This window comes from Papio anubis, chromosome 7 (assembly GCF_008728515.1).
Source record: "Papio anubis isolate 15944 chromosome 7, Panubis1.0, whole genome shotgun sequence".
Lineage (NCBI taxonomy): Eukaryota > Metazoa > Chordata > Mammalia > Primates > Cercopithecidae > Papio > Papio anubis.
The window spans coordinates 82472646-82494131 of NC_044982.1; the positions used below are offsets into that span (position 1 = coordinate 82472646).

Below are 21486 nucleotides of genomic sequence, written 5' to 3' on the forward strand. Positions count from 1 at the left end.
GGTGATACTGTCATTTCTAAAGTAGGGTAGACCCTTGAGCTTTGTTGACCGCAGACCTTGACCCTGGTGAACTTTCTCAGAAAAGCAGGGAGTCTAGAGATAGGGTGTATTATGATAGGGAACAGGGTCAGAGGGAGATTTTGCCTCTTAAGTCCCATAGGGGTAGCAGATGGAGTGATGCTGTGACTGCCTACACCCTCTAGAGTGGCTGCCTCTTGTCTGCAGTCTGGCCCACACCGACAGTAGGCCCAATTTGTGGAAGCAGCCTTGCCCAATCCAGAAATGTCTCCAAGACTGAGAGTTCTTCAGTGTGATCTCCTTCAAAAGGGAGACAGTCATAAACAAATGACAAATGCAAACAAATAGAGACTGGGGATAGCTAGTGGTTGGGCTTTGAGTATCTCTAGCAATGCCTGTGGGGCTCACGGGATGGTTCTTGATCTGTAAATTGACAGGGATAGCCCACATTTACAAAGTACTCTCCTATGGGCAGGGGAGAAGGTCTTATTTGTTCCTACTTGTTGCTCTGACAGGCCAGGTTTCCTCCATGTAGTTTAGCATCTGGGGACTCTGTCTTTCCTATGCAAAGGATCAGGTGAAGGAGGTGTGGGAGCCTGGGGAGAAATGGGACTGAGCTCCTTGAGTGCGGACACAGCTGAAGTTCCTTCCCTTGCCTGAAGGGGCCAGCAAAGACCCAGATAGGGTGGAGACGTCTTGACTACCAGGAGGGAAAAAAAATTCCTAACAGCCCATAAAACCCAGGAGATGGACAACTCCTAACTAGCAACTGTGTGATTTCTCTGCCTGGACATTGACAGATCCTCCCACAGGGTTCCCTCCCTGCCTGGAGATACTTGGGCTGGCCCTAGATGTTGGAAAATGGCAGTCTGTGTGGGATTCAGGAGAGGGAGTGCTCCCAAGGGCCTGGATGGAAGGGGCCACAAGGGTATAGGATCTCCCACCGAGTAGCTTTGCCCTCTTGGATATTCCTGGGATGCCTGTGCCCCAGCCAGAGCCTGTAATCAAGCCATCAGAACTAATAAGATAATTTCCACATTAAATTAAACTGTGGATGAAGGATAGGGATGCAGGAACAGACTAATGGCTCTAATGATTTTCCCCAACCTTTCACATCTCATTATAGTGCAGTCATCAGACTCCTTGTTCATGTGCTAGAAAAATGATGACTCCTCGGAGAAGCTGCTGGCAATGATAATTTAGTTTCTAATTCTTTTGTGTTTAGTTGGGTGGGGTCAGGCAGGATAAACCATGGTAGAGGAGAACAGTCAATCACAATCTGCTCCATAGATAAGCATCTCTTTTCCCACCCAGTTTCACTGGTTGCCATATTTTCAACAATCAAGAATATTCTTATTTGTTAATTTACAAAAGTAAATTCTTCTTATAAAAAACAAATAAAAAACAAAAGCCTCCTTTTACTTTACTCCTCCCATCTACTCACTTTCTCAGAAGTATCTATCATTGTTGATTTGGAGAATGTTTTTCTCTCTATATATAGTGGTTAAAAAATATGTCCACAACTATTTGACATGACTTCTTTCAAAAGGTGGAACCCCCTCCCCTCATCTTAAGTGTAGGATGGACTTAGTGACTCATGTTTAAAGCATAGAATGTGGCAGGAGTGATGATTTATGATGTCTGAGACTCAGATGTAAGTGGTGTTGAGCCTTCCTCTCTTGTTTTCTCCAACCCCTTGTTCTGGGGGAAGCCAGCTGCCATGTTGTGAGGACACTCAAGCCAACCCAAGGAGAGTAATGTGTGTTGAGGAACTGAGGCCTCCTGCCAGCAACCACATGAAGATCCATAAACAGATTATTGTAATGGATTCTGTCACCTGTGAGGGCATAGGCTCCCAGATGTCAGGGGTACTCTGAAATTCAGGATTCCCAGGTACAGGAAAATGAGCAGAGGACAGAGCACACAATCCCCAGGCACATTTTTATATTGACATGCAGTACCTAAGGATGTATATAACAGGTGTGTCTATTTTCAGTAGCTTGGGTTATGTGGTGGTTGCTGATATTTGCTACACAGTCGCCCTTCAGGGTTAGAGGATTTATTACCCTAGCTGCTGGGAGAACTGCTGGCAGAGAGCCCTCACCCATCAACCTCCTCTGCGATTTCCTAAACTGAAGAGAGCCATCGTGCCCAGGGTTATGCCACTTCCCAGCAGCCCACATCCAGGATCGAATAATGAGTGGTATAGAGCCCGGCCCTTACACCCCAACTCAGGAGAGGCTCTGATGGCCATCCCATCTTCAGAACTCCCTGCAGGATTGGCTGAGGCATTCATTGAGACTGCATTGCAGCTGAACTTCATCATCTTCCCATTCCCACGTCGTTCCCTTCCCTTTCACAGGTGTTGATACTCAAAGCACTCCCCAGTGAGCCTCTTGCATACTAACCTCCACCTTGGAGTCTGCTTCCTGGAAACACAAGCAGGGACAGTGGGTTGTTCCAGGATGTTCTTGGAAAGCAGATGAAGAGACAGTGTCTTAGAGCAGGATTACTGGCCACCCATCTGGCATCACTGGTGGTAGATGGGGCATCGATAGCTAGTAGCAGAAGGTGGTGGTGCAGTCGCTCACTGGTGATGCGCTGCAATGGTGTACTTGTGGAAGGGAGTGCATTAACTGGAACAAGGTATTAGGCATTTGAGAAGTATGGGGGGTGTGGTAACTATACTGATGCTCAGGAAAAGGATAATGAAAAGCTGAAAGTAATTAATCAGGTATTACAAGCTAAGTGTTGGCTGGGCATGGTGGTTCACACCTGTAATCCTAGCACTTTGGGAGGCTGAGGGGGGTGGATCACTTGTGGTTAGGAGTTCGAGACCAGCTTGGGCAACATGAAGAAACCCTGTCTCTACGAAAAACACAAAAATTAGCCCGGCATGGTGGCAGGTGCCTGTAATCCCAGCTACTTGAGAGGCTGAGGCAGGAGAATCGCTTGAACCTCGGAGGTGGAGGTTGCAGTGAGCTGAGATTGCACCACTGCACTCAAGCCTGGTGAGTGCAGAGTGAGACATCGCTAAAGAGAAGAAAAAACTGTCAAAGCTGGAGGACCTTTTAAAAAAGAGTAGAGGAGCTCCAAAGGAGGTTAAACTCCCACATAAGGCAGGTCTGCTATGCCAAGGACAGGGCATCTGGGTGGGAAGAAGTGGGACCCTGACACATATCTGAGTTGATGTCCCCAGATCTTGACTTCCCAGTTTCCCTGGGAACCAAGGGTTAGAAGCAGGAGTGGCTCTGTTTACCATCACACCCAGTGGCCAACTCGGGGACATCCCACACCCCGTACCCTGCTGCATTCCTACATCTGTGGACTCTCTTAATTTAGAGGTCTTAGATCTCAAAGGGGAATGCCTTTATTTGGTAGTAAGCAAAAGCCTTGTTCAGCTATAAGCTATGGCTGCCATTTGGATACTTTGAGCTTCTTGTGACAAAGAACAGTAGGGAAATAGAGGTTTCTCATCCTCACAGGACTGAATGACCCTTATCATTAAGTGGGGTCAGGACACATTGAGAAGGCAGTATGGGGAATCTCTTCAGGTATAAATGGATATAAGCCCTTGACACAGAAATCTACTTTATGGATGTACAGCTAGTCATCTGTATCCATGAGTTCTGCATCCGATGGATTTGACCAATGGTATGTTGAAAATACTTTGTTAAAAATTGTGTCTGTACTTAATATGTACAGACTTTTTTTTCTTGTCATGATTCCTTAATCAATACAGTACAACAACCATTTACATAGCAGTTACATTGTATTAGGTATTATAAGTAATACATAGATGATTTAAAGTATATGGGAGGATGTGCTTAGGTTATATGAGATTTTGGCATTTGCAGGAGGTTAATGACATTTGGAGGTGGAGCCTTTGGGAGGTAATTAAGATTAGATAAGATCATCAGGGTGGGGCCCCCATGATAAGACTGGTGGTTTCATAAGAAGCAGAAGAGAGACCTAAACTGGCACACACACTTCCCTCTCACTATGTGATGTCCTCTGTCATGTTATGACATAGTGAGAAGGCCCTCACCAGCAGCAGCCTCTCAACCTTGGACCCCCCGAAGAAATGTAAGAAATAAATTTCTTTTCTTTATAAATTATCTAATTTTTGATGTTCTGTTATAGCAAAGAAAATGGACTAAGATAGTGGGTCTGGAGGACTAGGTTCTCTGTTAGGAGGAAATGCTGCCACCAAAGAACACACTAAAGGTTACCCTGAATCTAAAGGTATGATTACCCTCTGATTAATTTGGAATCCTCATGCTAGTAGAACAGCAGACAATGGACGGGAGATATAATTGCCTCTGATCACCATAAAGAAGTTGGATACCTGATACTAAATGGTGACACAGAGGAATATATCTGAAATTCAAGGGATCTGTTTGGGCATCTGTTGGTGGTCCCATGCCTCATATTAACCATGAACAGACAATTGCAGGGGTGGTGGCCTGACAAAGGGAAGCAGGGGCTCAGATTCATCCAGGTTAAAGATCTGGTCACCTCCTAGGGTAAGTAAGCTTTGTTACATTAAATTTGAAGTGCTAATCAGACTATACAAGTGGAGATGTAGAGTAAGCAATTGGATACACAATTCTGGAGTTGGGAGAGGTCCAGGTTAGAAATATGTATTTAGGAGTCATCGTCATGGATGAGTCTACCTAGTGGGTGAGTATAAGTTACAAAAAGAAGAATTGAGGTCTGGGTCACACCAATGTTTAGAGGACATGACCTTTCAGTATTTGTTTGCAGAGGTGACAGGTGGGAGGAAAATCAGGCATTTGGCATTCTCAAAGCCAAGTGAAGATAGTTTCCAAGGAGGAGAGTTATCAGCTGTGTCAGATGCTGCTGGTAGTTGAAGTAAAATGAGGATCGAGTATTGACTCTTGGTTTTTGTGGTGTAAAATTTATTGGTGATCTTGACAAGATAGGTTTCAGTGGAATGGTAGGGGCACAAAACCTGAATGAGCTTGAAAAGGGCGAGGAAACAAATAAGAGACAGTAGATGTAGAAAACCCTTTCAAAGAGTTGTGTTGTTTTAAAAAATGTGGGAGTCGGGAGAGAATAGGCCAGTGAGGAGGATCCCAGTGATCCAGGATAGAGGGTGAGCTGGTCAATGCAGGGATGCAAGGGTAGGCCAGTGAGGAGCATCCTGGGATAGGTAGAAGGAGATAGGACCAGAATACAGGGTGGGGGTGCTTTTGGCCAGGAGCTCCTAAAATCTACCTAGAATCAGTGGAGAGAAGAGAGAGTGAATGGGAAGAGATGTGTTTGGGTGGAGAGATATGTGGTGGGAGCTTGGAAGGTCTCTTCTAATTGCTCAATTTTCTCAGAGAAATAGAAGGGGGGTCGTCAGCAGAGAGTGAGGAGCTAGAGGTTTGAGGAGACATGGGAGGATGCATATAGGCTATATGCAAATATCATACCATTCTATACAGCATCCATGGATGAATCACACAGTTGTCAAGGGAGTGGGAGTATGAATGCAGATAAAGTGTGAAGCTGGGCAGTATCAAGGGGTCACCCAAAATTAGGGGTCAGGGAGTTAGATTATGGATTTCATGATGTGACTGGGTAAAATGTACTTTCATTAGCTTGCTGATTGATCTATATTGGCTCTGAAGAAGTCAGGTAAATTTTTTGTTCTTGGCCTTTATCCAACTTATCTTGAAAACTTTGGAAGTGTCACTAAGCAGTTGAGCTTCTTCTGTCCAAAGGTGATTATTCCCCTGGCTAATAACATAACCTATTGGTGAACGTTGAGAAGAGCTGAAAATGATTGCACACATTTAAATACCTGGAAAAGCCAGTTGCAGCACTAAATGTTGTGTATCCATGCTATCGTTGCTCATTTCTTGTAGAACTTTCCTTATCTGTGTTCTTTGATAAGAGTTGAGGTGTGGAAAGGTGAGGTCCTTAAAGGATAATTGTCAACACATCCACTGCCTCATTCCAGCATATATTCAAATTCAGAACATCTCAACACAGATTAAAACACTTAATTTCCAGTACCAAGCTACACTCTTAACCAAATTAAGTATAAGATAGGGAAGATAAGAAGCCCTAAGGCATTAATCATTAGAAGAGTCATCCCAGTAACCAATATTTATAATGGTCTTTCTGTTGGCAACTTAGAGGTTTCTTCACTCGAATTCACACACCATAGTAAAATAAGGATAGGAGCAGAATAAGACTCTCCTCCTTTTTGAGCTTGGCCAACTAAAAGGGGAGGTAGTAAAGCGAATTTTACATCGCCTTGAACGCAGGTGCTTTCTCAGGTGGATCATTTCTCAGGCAGGTCATTAGGAAAGAACACACATGGAGGCTGAATATCTGAAAACTGATTTCTTGTTTTAAGAAACAACTTTGTTGAAGCATATCGTAAAATTTAAGTCTACAATTCAATGATTTTTGTAACTTTACCAAGTAGTGCAACCATCACATTTGGTGAGTTGTGGAGCATTTTTATTGCTCCAATAAGACCCCTCATGCCCTTTACAGTTGATCCCTGTTCCAAGCCCCAGACCTAGGCAACCTTTATCTATTTTGTCTCTATAAATTTTATAAATTTGCTTTTCTGAATCTTTCATACTAATGAAGAAATTGATTTTTAAAACATATATATGCCTACTAATACCTCTTGGAGTCTTTGCATATATACTGTTCTATAGCATTCTCTTGCCCAAGGGATGGGACACCTGTCTCAGGCCTATGGCATTTTTGGAAGAATATCTATTCATATCTCTGTATCTCTATGGATCTATTTATATAAAATATTCAACATACAGTTTTCATATACCTTGGTGGTGAGTCCCAGTTCCTTTGTCTAGGGCACAGAGGGAATCCCAGCGACAGGAATAGCTCAAGATTGGGCAGGTCCTGGGTGTCTGGGCAGCTGCTGTTCTCTCTCCTCTCTAAGTCAGGCCATCCTTTCCTTTCTTCTCCCACCAGGACACACCAGGATGTCTCCCTGCCCTCTTTCCAGACTTCACTTTGTTAAGTCACCAAAGCCCCAAACCAGGATGGAGACTCCTTCTGAAAGACACCAAATCACATTCTGTCCATCACGCAGGGCATCTTTCACAGCTTTGCTTACCACCACAGGGCACAGGGACCTCTCTGAATCTCTATGGACTGTGCACATCAGCTCTCAGGAATTCTGGTCCTTTCCTTATATTTTCTATGTTAACATATGGGCCCACTGTCCATTCAGTTGTCTATGTCAGAAACTATAGTCAGCCAAGATCCTTCTCACTTCTTCCATACCCAATTGTCACCAAGCCCTGCTAATATGATATCTGCTATCTTTTAGTTGATCTTCTCCTGATTCCCTGGTCGCTGCAGTTTGTTGGAGTGGTCATCTGTCTTGCCTGGAGTGTAGTTGTAGCTTCTGTTCTGCTCTTACTTCAAAACTAAGCTGGAGGAACCTTTCCGAGGTGAAAAGCTGATCAAGTTCATCTCATTGTGGAGATTCAACCATGTCTCTCCCTTGGCTTTGATGATAAAATGTACATTTCTTGCCTTCCCATACTGGGACTTTGTTGATTTGTTCCTGACTCCTCTCCCTTTGCCTTCACAAGCTCCTTCTACTACAAACATAACAATGTTCTTGCATTTCATGCTTGCATCTTCTCATTCCCTGGATTGTTCCTACTCTTCCCTCAGACTCAACAAAGCCATCCCTTCTGCAGGGAAGCCTTATAAATACATCTACTTGGTTTTACATGGCTGTCTCTCCAACCCAACTTTCAGGGTTTCCCCTGCCCCTCCTCCCACTGCCATCAGGCTGACAATATCTTAAGGGCACAATTTATATTTTATACTTCTCCAGAGTCATTGAATATGATAGATAGCCATTCATTATTTGGAGTTTCTTAGTCTCTTAAAAAAACACACCTCTTTTCGGAGAAAGGGAAACGTGTACACTGCTGCTTGGACTATAAATTAGTTCAGCCAATGTGGAAAGTGGTTTGATGATTTCTGAAAGAACTTAAAAAACAGAATCACCATTCAACTCAGCAACCTTATTACTAGGTATATACCCAAAGGAATGTAAATCATTCTGCTATAAAGACACATGCACACCTATGTTTATCACAGGACTATTTACGATAGCAAGGACATGGAATCAACCTAAATGCCTATCAATGGTAGGCTGGAGAGAGCACCCTGGCCAACATGGTGAACCCTGTCTCTACTGAAAATACAAAAAAAAAAAAAAAAAAAAAAAAAAAAAATTAATGGGCGTAGTGGCGGGCGCCTGCAATTCCAGTTATTCGGGAGGCTGAGGCAGGAGAATCGTTTGAACCCAGGAGGCGGAGATTGCAGTGAGCTGAGATCGCGCCATTGTACTCCAGCCTGGGAGACAGGGTGAGACCCCATCTCAGAAAAAAAAAAAAAAAGTGGCCTGGATAAAGAAAATATGGTACATATACATCATGGAATACTATGTTGCAGTAAAAAGAACAAAATCGTGTCCTTTGCAGCAACTAGCATGGAGCTGGAGACCATTATCGTAAGAAAACTAATGCAGGAGTAGAAAACCAAATACTTAATGTTCTCCCTTATAAGTGGGAGCTAAACATTGAGTACATATGGACACAAAGAAGGGAACAGCAGACATCAGAGTCTACTTGAGGGCGGAGGGTGGAAAGAGGGTGAGGCTGGAAAAACTACTCCTGTGACATGCAATGTACCTACATAACAAACCTGCATATGTACTCCTGAACCTAGAATAAAAGTTAAAAAAAAGTCACATCTCTGTCTTAATGTCTGTCCCCTGTAGATGCCTTGAGCCTCTTATGGGATCATGAGGATTGTGTTCTGGGATCCCGGGAGACAAAGCTGAGATTTAGCTGGATAAACCAGGTGTGTAGCACAGCTGATGTTTGTTCTCTGTGGAAATCAGGCTCTTTTTTCCTAAGGAGAGTTCTAGAGCAGTTGTTTCTATTATTAGTCCATTTTTTGGGAGTGTATTCTATGTACCAAACTCAGGTTCATTTGGTGTTTTCATCTTCATGCAAGCCCATTGAAGTGGGTGGTACTATCCCTGCTTGACATATAGGAAACTGAGTCATATACAAGTTAAATAACCTGCCCAACAAATATAATCATTATTCATTAACACATAGATTTGTCTTTAAACCCCATGTTCTTTACTTTTTTTTTTTTTTTTGAGACAAGGTCTCACTCTGTTGCCCAGGCTGGAGTGCAGTGGTGCCATCTTAGCTCATTGCAGCCTCCTCCTCCCGGATTCAAGCGATTCTCCCACCTCAGCCTCCTGAGTAGCTGGGGCTACAGGCATGCACCACCACGCCTGGCTAATTTATATATATATATATATATATATATATTTTTTTTTTTTTTGAGACAGGCTTTCACCATGATGGCCAGGCTCCCATGCTCTTAACTTCTAAGCCATAATGTTTTATGAATTCGGTTATGAATTGGATATGTGTTGTGAACTAAAATTCGAGCACTTTTGTATTCTAATCCAACATGAACACTGAAGTTAGTGGGGTGTCTAAATGCAGGCTGAGGGTGGGAAACCAAGTTAACTACAGAGCCTCTTGCCTGGTCCTGCCTTCAAGCGCACCTCCCCAATCTCAGCCTGGGCTACTCTGAACAGGTTTTCTTGGCTACCATTTTCCTGGTCTCTATTCCAAAGACCATGATATAGGAGGTTTCTGCTCTTTTTCAAATATTACATGTCTAAGACTTGTCAGCAAGATACAGGCTTCCACTGACAGTTTTGGAGTCAGGCTTAAATGTGTAGAAACTGCTTCTATTCCAGGCAATTTCTTTCCAAAGTATGCCTACCTTTATCTGGCTTTCACCGTTGTCAGTCTATACATTCTTTTTTTTTTTTTTTGTACTTTAAGTTCTAGGGTACATGTGCACAACGTGCAGATTTGTTACATATGTATACCTGTGCCATGTTGGTGTGCTGCACCCATTAACTCGTCATTTACATTAGATATATCCCTTAATGCTATCCCTCCCCCCTCCCCCCTCCCCCACAATAGGCCCCAGTGTGTGATGTTCCCCTTCCTGTGTCCAAGTGATCTCATTGTTCAATTCCCACCTATGAGTGAGAACATGCGGTGTTTGGTTTTCTGTTCTTGAGATAGTTTGCTGAGAATGATGGTTTACAGCTGCATCCATGTCCCTGCAAAGGACACGAACTCATCCTTTTTTATGGCTGCATAGTATTCCATGGTGTATATGTGCCACATTTTCTTAATCCAGTCTGTCACTGATGGACATTTGGGTTGATTCCAAGTCTTTGCTATTGTGAATAGTGCCGCAATAAACATACGTGTGCATGTGTCTTTATAGCAGCATGAGTTATAATCCTTTGGGTATATACCCAGTAATGGGATGGCTGGGTCAAATGGTATTTCTAGTTCTAGATCCTCGAGGAATCGCCACACTGTCTTCCACAATGGTTGAACTAGTTTACAATACCACCAACAGTTTAGAAGTGTTCCTATTTCTCCACATCCTCTCCAGCACCTGTTGTTTCCTGACTTTTTAATGATTGCCATTCTAACTGGTGTGAGATGGTATCTCATTGTGATTTTGATTTGCATTTCTCTGATGGCCAGTGATGATGAGCATTTTTTCATGTGTCTGTTGGCTGTATAAATGTCTTCTTTTGAGAAGTGTCTGTTCATATCCTTTGCCCACTTTTTGATGGGGTTGTTTGTTTTTTTCTTGTAAATTTGTTTGAGTTCTTTTCTAAGCCAAAAGAACAAAGCTGGAGGCATCACACTACCTGACCTCAAACTATACCACAAGGCTACAGTAACCAAAACAGCATGGTACTGGTACCAAAACAGAGCTATAGACCAATGGAACAGAACAGAGTCTTCAGAAATAATACCACCCATCTACAACCATATGTTCTTTGACAAACCTGATAAAAACAAGAAATGGGGAAAGGATTCCCTCTTTAATAAATGGTGCTGGGAAAATTGGCTAGCCATAAGTAGAAAGCTGAAATTGGATCCTTTTCTTACTCCTTATATGAAAATTAATTCAAGATGGATTAGAGACTTAAATGTTAGACCTAAAACCATAAAAACTCTAGAAGAAAACCTAGGTAATACCATTCAGGACATAGGCATGGGCGAGGACTTCATGTCTAAACCACCAAAAGCAATGGCAACAAAAGCCAAAATTGACAAATGAGATCTAATTAAACTAAAGAGCTTCTGTACATTCTTTTGAGTAGAAAAGTGGTTTGCATCCTTGACAAAGTAGTTGGCATTAGAACCTAGTCTTGTCAGTGTTTGTTTGGCTTTTTGATTTTTTAAAATTCAGAACAAATAGTAATGTGACTCAGGTCTTGAAGGTATAACTCAGTGTTCCTGCACCAGGAGGGAAGGAGTGTGCTCCATCTTTAGGTAGAGAAGTTCTAGGGATATCACATAAAATTATATATATACACATATACATGAACATACACATGAATATATATGAATATATATGTGAATATATATATTCAAGTATATATACATGAATATATATGTGAAAATGTTTTGACAACTGTAAATTGGTATATATATGCTGGGTATGTAACTTTGTTAATTTTGTAATTTTGTATATAGCAGCTCTCATCCTATTTGCTATATTTAGCAGTCTTATTTTTCTTAAAATTCCTTTCCTTTTCATAGCTCTTAATGAGGCAATTTTTCCCTTCTGTTCTTTCCCTGACACACCCCATCCCCACAATTTGCCCTAAAGAGGAAAACAAAAAATTTTCTTTGTGACCATCAACACTTTCAACACTTCTGTGACCAAATGAGTGGCTTCCCCCAACACTCCCCCCACACCAACCAATTCTCCTATTCTTTGGACACCAGCTAGGCATCTATAGTTCAATTGTGACACCAACTACCTGGAGTTAGTGTTAGTACAGGTTAAGGGCTCAGTCCCTCAAGACTGTCCCGGTTCCAGAAGCCAATTGCAAGTACTGAATCCCCAAGTTACCGGCACTTCTGTCAGCCTTGGCTACAGATGGAGGGTTCCCAGGACCTCCTCTTCAAGTTTGACAGTTTGTTGTGTTGGCTCTCAGGACTCAGGGAAACACTTTTGCTGGTTTATTATTAAGGATATGATAGAGGATGATATGACATGAACAGCCAAATGAAAACATATATAGAGCAAGATAAGCAAGGGTCCTGAAAGCAGGGGCTCAGTCCCCATGGAGTTGGGGTGCACTGCTCTCTGGGCACATGGATGTGTTCACCAACCCAGGAGGTCTCTGAACTCTGTCTTTTAGGGATTTTATGGAGACTTCATGTAGGCATGATCAATTATTAACTCAACCTCTATCTCTTCTCCCCTCACTCAGGATGGGAGTGGAGCTGAAAGTTCCAAGCTTCTAACCACGGCTTGGTCTTCCTGGAGACCAGCCCTCATTAAGGAGCCCAGCAAGAGTCACCTCATTAGAAGAAAACATGCTCTTGTCACACAGGAAATTCCAAGGGATTTAGGATCTCTGTGTCTGAAACTGGGGTCAAAAATCAAATATTAGAACAAAAGATACTCCTAGCACCTTTACGGCTTTGACAATTACAAAGGTTTTAGGAGGTATGGCCAATAGCTGGGAAAGAAGATCAAAATATAAATTTCTTATGTCATAATATCACAACCTTTAGTTTCCCCTCTGTGTCTCTAAACATACAGACAGGAATTCATATAATTACATAATTTGGTACGTTTACATAAATGTATTTACATGCTATATATCATTTGTTAACTTGTCTTTTTCATGTTAATGTGTCTCAGAGATATTTTTGAATCAGCACATGGTATATTTACCTCATTTAAGAGCCATTCTGTGCTTTTTGATGGAAGGCACTCGTAAGAATACAGGGAGACTAGCAGTCAAGTTTCAATCCTGCAGTGAAGCTGACGCCCAACTGGCCACTAGTGCTCTACTTGTGCAAAACGATGTCATTAGTGGATCCTGCCTTTTGAGTGGCCTGGGGTCAGTGGTCAGTAGACCTTTGCTCTTCACAGTCCTCAAGGATCAGAACGTGAGCAAATGAGAAGGCACAGAAACCCAAGTCACACTGACACGGTGGCAGTAGGTTCTAGTCCATTCTCAATCTTTCTACTTTAAAGAAATGTTTGAGTTAATTTTCAGGTCTCCAGGAATCCCTGCATAAACCCAATTACATCTAAAGCTATGGATCATTGTTATGAGAGTAAGCTATGGATATAATAACCTACTATTATTTGTCAGCGTTATTTTTTATAGGGACTGATATTTTTCAGTGGACCTATTTACTGTAGCCAATCTATCAGCCTACTCTTTTTGTGTGGTCCCCCTCCCCTCTGCCCCACAAAGGATATCTCTTCTACTGCAAGTCAGTCATGTAGGTGAGGAGACTTCAGCTTCTTCTTTTAATAAATTCCTACCTGATTTTTGAAAAATTTTATCCAAGTAGGCTTCAAAGTTTTATCACACATTCATAGTATAAGATGCACTAATGAGGTATGGGACATGGTATATGATATATGCAAGAGTAATTATTTCTCCTGTTTAAAGCTAACAATTTTTTTTAGCCAATCTGTGTTGAATAGAATCAGGTAGCTAACGATTGGATAACTTTTAAAAATTAATCTCTTTCTTTTTCATACATTTTAAAAACCCTTAAGGTAAACATAGTATATTTCTTTTAAATAACTGGCTTAAACCAAAAAGCAAATGAATTTTTGAAATGTCAGCTTGGTAGGTTTGTTTAAATAAGGATTATAAAGTTATTTTAATTAATGTTATTTACTATATAAAATTTTTTGCCAGTATTGAATAGTAAAGCAATTAATCACAAGTCAAAGCAAAATGAGTAAGAATATAGTTTAAGACATTATTTTATTAAAGCTTTGAACTTTTTTTCACTAAGTGACATGATAAAGGTCAAATAAAAGTCTAGCAGATGCAAAATTATTATGCACATATATTAGTTTATTGATTTCCTTTATAGGCTTATATGTACATATAAAGTGTTTTTTTTTGAGGTTAAAAATATAGAATGAAATTCACATCTTTTATCTAAAACACATTCTTACTTTTAACTGCACAAATACGTACTGAATTCTGGGCCAAACTCGTGATAAGCACACATGGATATCATTTTCACCTGAAACGAGGCAATATCTGTCCCAGTTCTTGATGGTTGTTAAACAAAAGAAAGCTTGCTTACATGTGTAAGAATTTGAAAACTTCAGCAGATTGTTCATTGCTTTCTTATGAGTGGTAGGATCCTCTTACAGAAATCCAATACTTTTCTAGGGCAGATCAGGGAATCTCATGTGATTTACTTCACAAAGTTCTTCCTCTTTTCTCAGTCAAATTCTCAGGATGAGCAGAATGTACAGATTCAGAGACAGGATCCTCACCCTGCAATATGCTTGTGTGGAAAGGAAGGAAAATACTGTTAAATTTTGTTCTACAGTTTTCCTGATGGTTTTCAATAAGGCTTGAGACTCGCTGTATAATAAATAATTTAACTTTATCCAAAAAGATGTCTGACCACCTTTTTTTCCCCCTCTTTGCTCTCAGCTTCTGGGAGGTGGTCTCTAAGCCCTTAGAATGTCCTGTCTGGTAGTAGTTAGTGGCTTTTTGATTGATCTTACAAATGCTTTTTCTGTCTCAATCCTAGAAAAGAATAAATTGGAGTTTGCCTTTTTGTGAGGATGATTCCAATTTACATTTACTGAATTACTATAGGGTTATTTGAATTCACCAGCTACTGTCATAAACTGGTGAGAGGAGGTTTGGATTGATGCAGGTTCTGAGTGGAATAGTACACTATATTGATGATATCATGATAACGTCTGAAACTGAAGACCAGGGTGGACTGACCCAAATGGGGGATGACACACTTGACCAGCAGAGGCTTGTTGATAACTCCTGCAAAAGTCAAAGAGCCTGCTCAATTGGTGAAATTCTTAGGAATAACCTGGGTAGGAGCCACCCATGACATTACACAGGTGACTACAAACTGCTGTCAATATCTATTCCTAGATCTAACTAAGAACGTTAGTTATAATCTAGTTCAACATTTGTGTGGTAGACTTGAGTTTTGAAGGATGCATATTCTACATTGGGTATATTGCTAGATTTTATCCATACAGCTACCCCCAAAGAGGGCCATACCCCAATGCAGACCCAAACAAAATCAGGCCATGTCAGAAGTGTGAAAAGTATTTTCTCTCTGGATGCTTTTGGGCCCTTATACTCCACACTCATACATGATTTTGGAAGTCTCTGTAACATACTTACGCAGACTGGAGATTATTGCAAAAGCTTATGAGTGCCACCCAGAGGGGGCCAATGGAATTTTGTACCAGAACGTTCCTGGATGGCATGGCTTACCATATATGCCAGTAGAGAAACAACTACTAGTTTGCTATTGGGAATTAATGGAGAATGACCCTATGACTGAAGGATGTAAAATACTCCTGAAACCTGAAATACCCATAATGTCTCGGGTGATGTCAGAGAAAACTCTAATAAAGAAGGCAGTGTCTGGACATGTTCCATGATAAAATGGAAATGGGTTCTATAGGAACATGTTACTGGGGGAATGCAGAGGGACTCATTGTATCTACAAGCAGGTAGGCTCTTTCCCTCTACCACTGACTTTGGAACTGTTGTCAGTGGGCTGGTTCAGGTTCTTGACTTTGCCACACAAAAGAATTTCAGAGTGAATCCAAAGTAAGTAGGCAAAGAAGTTTATTCCAAAGCGAAAGTACACCATGAGTATTCATAAAATACTGGTGAGGTCAAGTATGCAAAGGCAGACCTGCGGTTGGCATGTGTGCTCAGTATCTACATGCTCTAACATGGGTCACATTTATCATTAGCATATAAAATCTCCACCTAGGGGTGTGTTTTTTACTATAAAAATGAGGAAAAGGTCACTAGAAGCTAAACCTGAGCCTAGCTGCACATGCAGGACCCTCGAGAAGTGCCTATTTCCCTTAAGGCAGAAATTTGATTGGCTGGAGATTGGGGAAGCCACATCAGGAATAAGGGGCTTTTGTTCTCTTTCCCAGGCTGTACTGGGTATCAAGAACTTGTGACTATCTGGCAGCTGCTGGTATCCTGGAGGACTGCTTATCTTGCATAATATGTTAGGTGCTGATGCATGAGTTTGCAAGGGATGCAGAGTCTGCTGTGAGAAAAGCCCATGGGACTCCACACAGGAAGACAAGTCAATATGGCTTCCTAACCTTACTTATCCTGCCTCAAAACCACCTGAGAGGCTGCTGGATCCTATCACCACCTGGACAGTGCCCTGTTAACAGATCTGCATTAACCAACACACACAGATCTGTATTAACCAAAGAGCTGCTTGGTTTGTAGATGACAGTTCCAAGATGGATGAATGGCATCCTGTTTGGAAGGCCACCACATTAAGACTGGCAGATTGAAAGGCTCTGTTTGAAGAAGGTAACAAATTAACTCAACAGACTGAATTACATGCTGTTTTCCTGGCAGTAATGGGAGAATTGAACAACAGTAAAAGAGTCTTTAGGTTTGGGTTTTTACTGACTCATGAGTAGTGGCCAGTGGCCTGGCTATATGGTCAAGTAGATGGGCAATGGAACACTGGTCTATTAAATGGATGCTTACATAGGGCATGACCTTACGGAAATTAGGCAGGTCTCCTTTAAGAAAGACTTGGTCAGAGACCGGGGGTGACTAATATATTAAAATATACCCCTGAATATTTAAGGAGTGCATTAAAATAGGACATGTTGATGCCCACAAGAAGAGCTCCTTTCTAGGGTCAGAAAGTAAGTAGAATTGGCAGGAATATATCCTGGTTTGCTACTTGAGGTGGCTACTTGGGTCGCTGAAATGAAAGAATGTGGAAGTATTACAGCAATGCAGAGATGAGCTGAATCCAGCCATTTTCCTCTTGCAGAAATTGCCAACAAGACCTGTTCCGTGTACCACTAAAAGAGACAGAGACTGCAGATGGCTATGGGACAGATTTCCTGGGGAAAGGGTCCTCCCATAGCTGACAAGTTGATTACAATTCTTCTCCAGATCATCTCAATTTTTTTTTGCTACATCATTTCAATTTTCTTTTTTCCTACTTGATGTAGTGATCCCAGCACCAGAGCTGTGACTGCAGATTCAGGAGTCAGGGATGATCCCTAAGCAGGAAACTGTAATTGTACTTTGAAACTTTTGAATCAGAATTCCTAAGATCCTGATGAAATGAATTGTGCCCTCACGCCATCCTGCAAAATTGGGGTTGACAGTGACTGCAACAATATTGCCTAGTGGTAATAATGTCCCACTAGTTCTGTGCCTCTCTAACCCTACCCTATGTCAGCAAGAGTGAACTGAAGGGGTGACACCTGCTGGACTAATCTTGTTGCTGGACATCTGGATCAGGACAGTGGCTGAACCTCACGTCTCTCAAAGGTGGCAAAGGATGGGTCAAAAGATAAAGGGAGAGAGGAGGAATGCAGTTGAGGATAAATGAATGAATAAATGAGCTATGTAATGAGGAAAATCCAATATTACATTTGCACCTCAAGAGAGACTCGAAGCAAGAGATGATATTGTCTCTCTTAGCTCAATCACACCAGATGCCTGAAAGGGTGAGGCCATGTGTTGCCAAGACCACTTCTGCTTTTGGAACCTGACAAACTAGAATGGAAGCCTACAAACCTGAGTGGCATTGCTCTGGGAGACATTTTGGGCATATGAAATGATGATAAACTGAACCAACTGTTAATGACTGAGTGAGACTGTGGTAATGTGCCAAGATCTGTTGATTTTTACTTTTCAGATCTCATCTACTACCATTCTGCAAAAATGGTATGACACTGGTATTGCTGGTAAGGTTGTAATACTGATACTGATGGTCAATGTATTGGGAAATGGGGTTAAAGGCGCCTTAGGATGTAATGTTGATGGAAAATGACTGCCTTGTGGAAGAACTGGAGTTAGCTAATCATAAGCTAAGTTTTATGCTAAATAGTTCTGCACAAATTTATCACAAGATACAAATAGTGGTAGATGAAGGTGGGAAATGTAACCAAATCAATATTAATATATCAATTGTATGTAATGGCTTTATAGAATGGATTAACTGTTTCTTGTAATATATTTCTATCCCTCATTGGCTCCTCCAAATATTAAGGTTATATTTGTTTTGCTTTAAGAGAGAGTCAGAGACCAGGGAGTGGCCGGTATATTAAGGGATGCAATCTTGCCCCTCAAATGCCTGTCCTTTGCCTTCAGTTTCTATAATAAACTGTAGTTTGTGAGGGTCCTCTTCCTGGTTTGTAGAAGGACACCTTCTTGCTTGTATCCTTGTATGATGGTGAGGAAGAGCAATCATCTCTCTTGTGTCTTTCTTTCTTTCTTTCTTTCTTTCTTTCTTTCTTTCTTTCTTTCTCTCTCTCTCTCTCTTTCTTTCTTTTCTTTCTTTCTTTCCTTCCTTCCTTCCTCTTTCTTTCTTTCTTTTTCTTTCCTTTTCTCTTTCTTTCTTTTTTCTCTCTCTCTTTCTTTCTTTCTTTCCTTTCTTCCTTCCTTCCTTCCTTCTTTCTTTTCTTTCTTCTCTCTCCCTCTATATCCCTTCCTTCCCTTCCTTTCTCCCTCCCTCCCTGCCTTCCTTCTTTCTCTCCCTCCCTCCCTCTCTCTCTCCTTTTTTTCTTTCTCTTTCTTTCATAAAAAATTAAATAGAAACAGGGTCTCACTATGTTGCCCAGGCTGGTCTTGAGCCCCTGAGCTCAAGTGGTCCTCCTGCCTCAGCCTCCCAAAGTGCTAGGATTACAGGCATGAGCCACTGCACCCAGCCAGCTTGTGTCTTTTCTTATAAGGGCAGTAATCCCATTCATGAGAGCTCCACCTTCATGACTTAATTATCTCCCAAAGGTCCCACCTCTAAATACCATCACATTGGGGATTAGAGCTTTCGCATATGAATTTTGGGGGCACACAAAATTTAGTTCCTAGCACAAGTTTTTGTACTAGTGCACTGAAGTGACCTACATGACTGCAATTCTTTCCCACAAACCTTATCAGCGAGAGAACTGCAAGAAATTGAAAGAAGTTCACAGTACATTCACTTCTAGCTTACATAATTCAAGTTTTTTAACATTTAGAAGAGTAAAGCTCTTGCTGGGCAGCTGCTGGGCATGAAAGTTTGCTCCTGATTTTCTATTGCCCCTGTCGAGCATGTTCACTACTGTCAGGGAGTCAGTTGTTTATCAGGGAAGGTTAGGGAGGAAAATCCACGGGGAGATACTGACATCAGCAGCCTACCCTCCCTCCTTTTGTGCAATACAGTGCTCGCCAATTATCAATACCCTCTTTTACATTAAATATTGAGAATGGACGCAAACAAATGACCACAGTTCTGCGTCTCACTGCCACACAGGACAGAAAGCTTTCCAAAGAAATTGCTAACGTGACTGCTCTGTCACTGGAAAACCTTCACTGGAAAACCTCAGTATCACCCAAACTGCAAAGTTCAACAGCTGTTTTTTTAAATCATTTTTTCTTCTCTTATTTTCAAATATTTAATTGACAATTCAGATTGTGTATCTCACATTCAAAGTGTACAATGTGATGTTTTTCTATAAAAATGCATTGTGTAATAATTATCAAAATCAAATTAACACATCTGTCACCACCCATGCTGTATTTTAACTCTCCAGAACGTGTTTATCTTACGACCGAAGGTTTGTGCTCTTCGATCAACCTCTCCCTATGTCTCCTTAGCCTCCAGTGCCGGCAACCATTATTCTACTCTCTGTTTCTATAAGTTCAACTTTTTTAGACTCCACATGTAAGTGAGATCATACAGTATATGTCTTTCTGTATCACTTATTTCATTAAACATGTCCTTCAGGTTCATTCATGTTGTCACAAATGGCAGTGTTTCCTTTTTTAATGGCTGAATATTTGTCATACACACACACACTCACATATATATAAACACACACCACAATTTCTTTATGCATTTACCCATTAATGGACACTTAGTAGTTTCCAAGTCTTGGCTATTGTGAATAATGCTGAAATGAACATGGGAGTGCAGGTATTTCATCGAGCTACTGATTTCATTTCCATTGCATATATACTCAGAAGTGAGATTGCTAGATCATATGGTTATTCTAGCTTTAATTTTTGAGGAAACTCCATACTGTTTTCCATAATGGCCATATCAATTTACATTTCCACTAATAGTGTACCTGTTTCTCTCCATCCTTACTAACACATATCTTTTGTCTATTTTGATAACAGTCATCCTGATGTGAGAGGTGACATCTCATTGTGGTTTTTATTTACATTTCATTGGTGACTAGAGATGTTGAACACCTGTTTATGTAGCTGTTAGCCACTTGTACACATTATTTGGAGAAATGTCTATTCAGGTTCTTTGCCCATTTTAAAATCAGATTATAAGTTTTTGTTATTAGGTTGTATGAGTTCTTTGTATATTTTAGATATTAATCCCTTATCAGATATATGGCTTGCAAACATTTTAACCCATTCTGTAAGTTGCCTTTTTGTTTTACTGTTTTTTTTTTTCTGTGCAATAACTTTTTAGCTTGATGTAGCTACTTATTTATTTTGCTTTGGTTACTTTTGCTTTTGGTGTCATATCCAAAAAGTAATTGCAATGACTAATGTCAAGCAACTTTTTCTATTTTTTTTCTAGAATTTTTACCATCTCAGGGCTTACATTTAAATGTCTTTAATTCAATTCAAGGTAACTTTTGTGAGTGGTGTACAATAAAGGCCCAATTTTATTCTTTTGCATGTGGATATTCAGCACCATTTATTGAAGAGATGATCCTTTCCCCATTGTGTGTTCTTGGTACCTTTGTCAAATATTAACTGATTGTATATGTGTGGGTTTATTGCTGGGGTCTTGATTCTGTTCTATTGATCTATTTATCTGTTTTTATGCCAGTACTATACTGTTTTGATTACGATGCTTTTGTAATATACTTTGAAATCAGGAAATGTGATGCCTACAGCTTTGCTCTTCTTTCTCAAGATTGCTTTAGCTAGTTGGGGTCTTTTGTAGTTCCATACAAATTTTAGAATTGTCTTTTCTATTTCTGTGAAGAATGCAATTGGAATTTTGACAAGAAATTGATGAATTTGTAGATTGCTTTGGGTAGTGTGAATATTTTCACAATACTAATTTTTCCAATCCATGAACATGGAATATCTTTCCATTTATTTGTATATTCTTCAATTTCTTCCATCAGTATCTTATAGTGTCCGATGTACAAGTCTTTCACCTCCTTGGTTAAATGTATTCCCTAGGTATTTTATTGTTTTTGATGCTATTATAAATGCAGTTATTTTCTTTATTTCTTTTTCAGATATTTCATTGTTAGTTGATAGAAATACAACTAATTTTTTGGTGTTGATTCTGTAGCTGCAACTTT

The 21486-nt window shown here is 40.7% G+C and overlaps 1 long non-coding RNA gene across 1 annotated transcript in view; it reads left to right on the top strand.

Annotated features, from left to right (window-relative positions):
- LOC110743746 overlaps positions 1-21486 on the top strand; it is a 32434-nt gene that overhangs the window by 1835 nt on the left and 9113 nt on the right. The gene's annotated exons all lie outside the window — the stretch shown is intronic.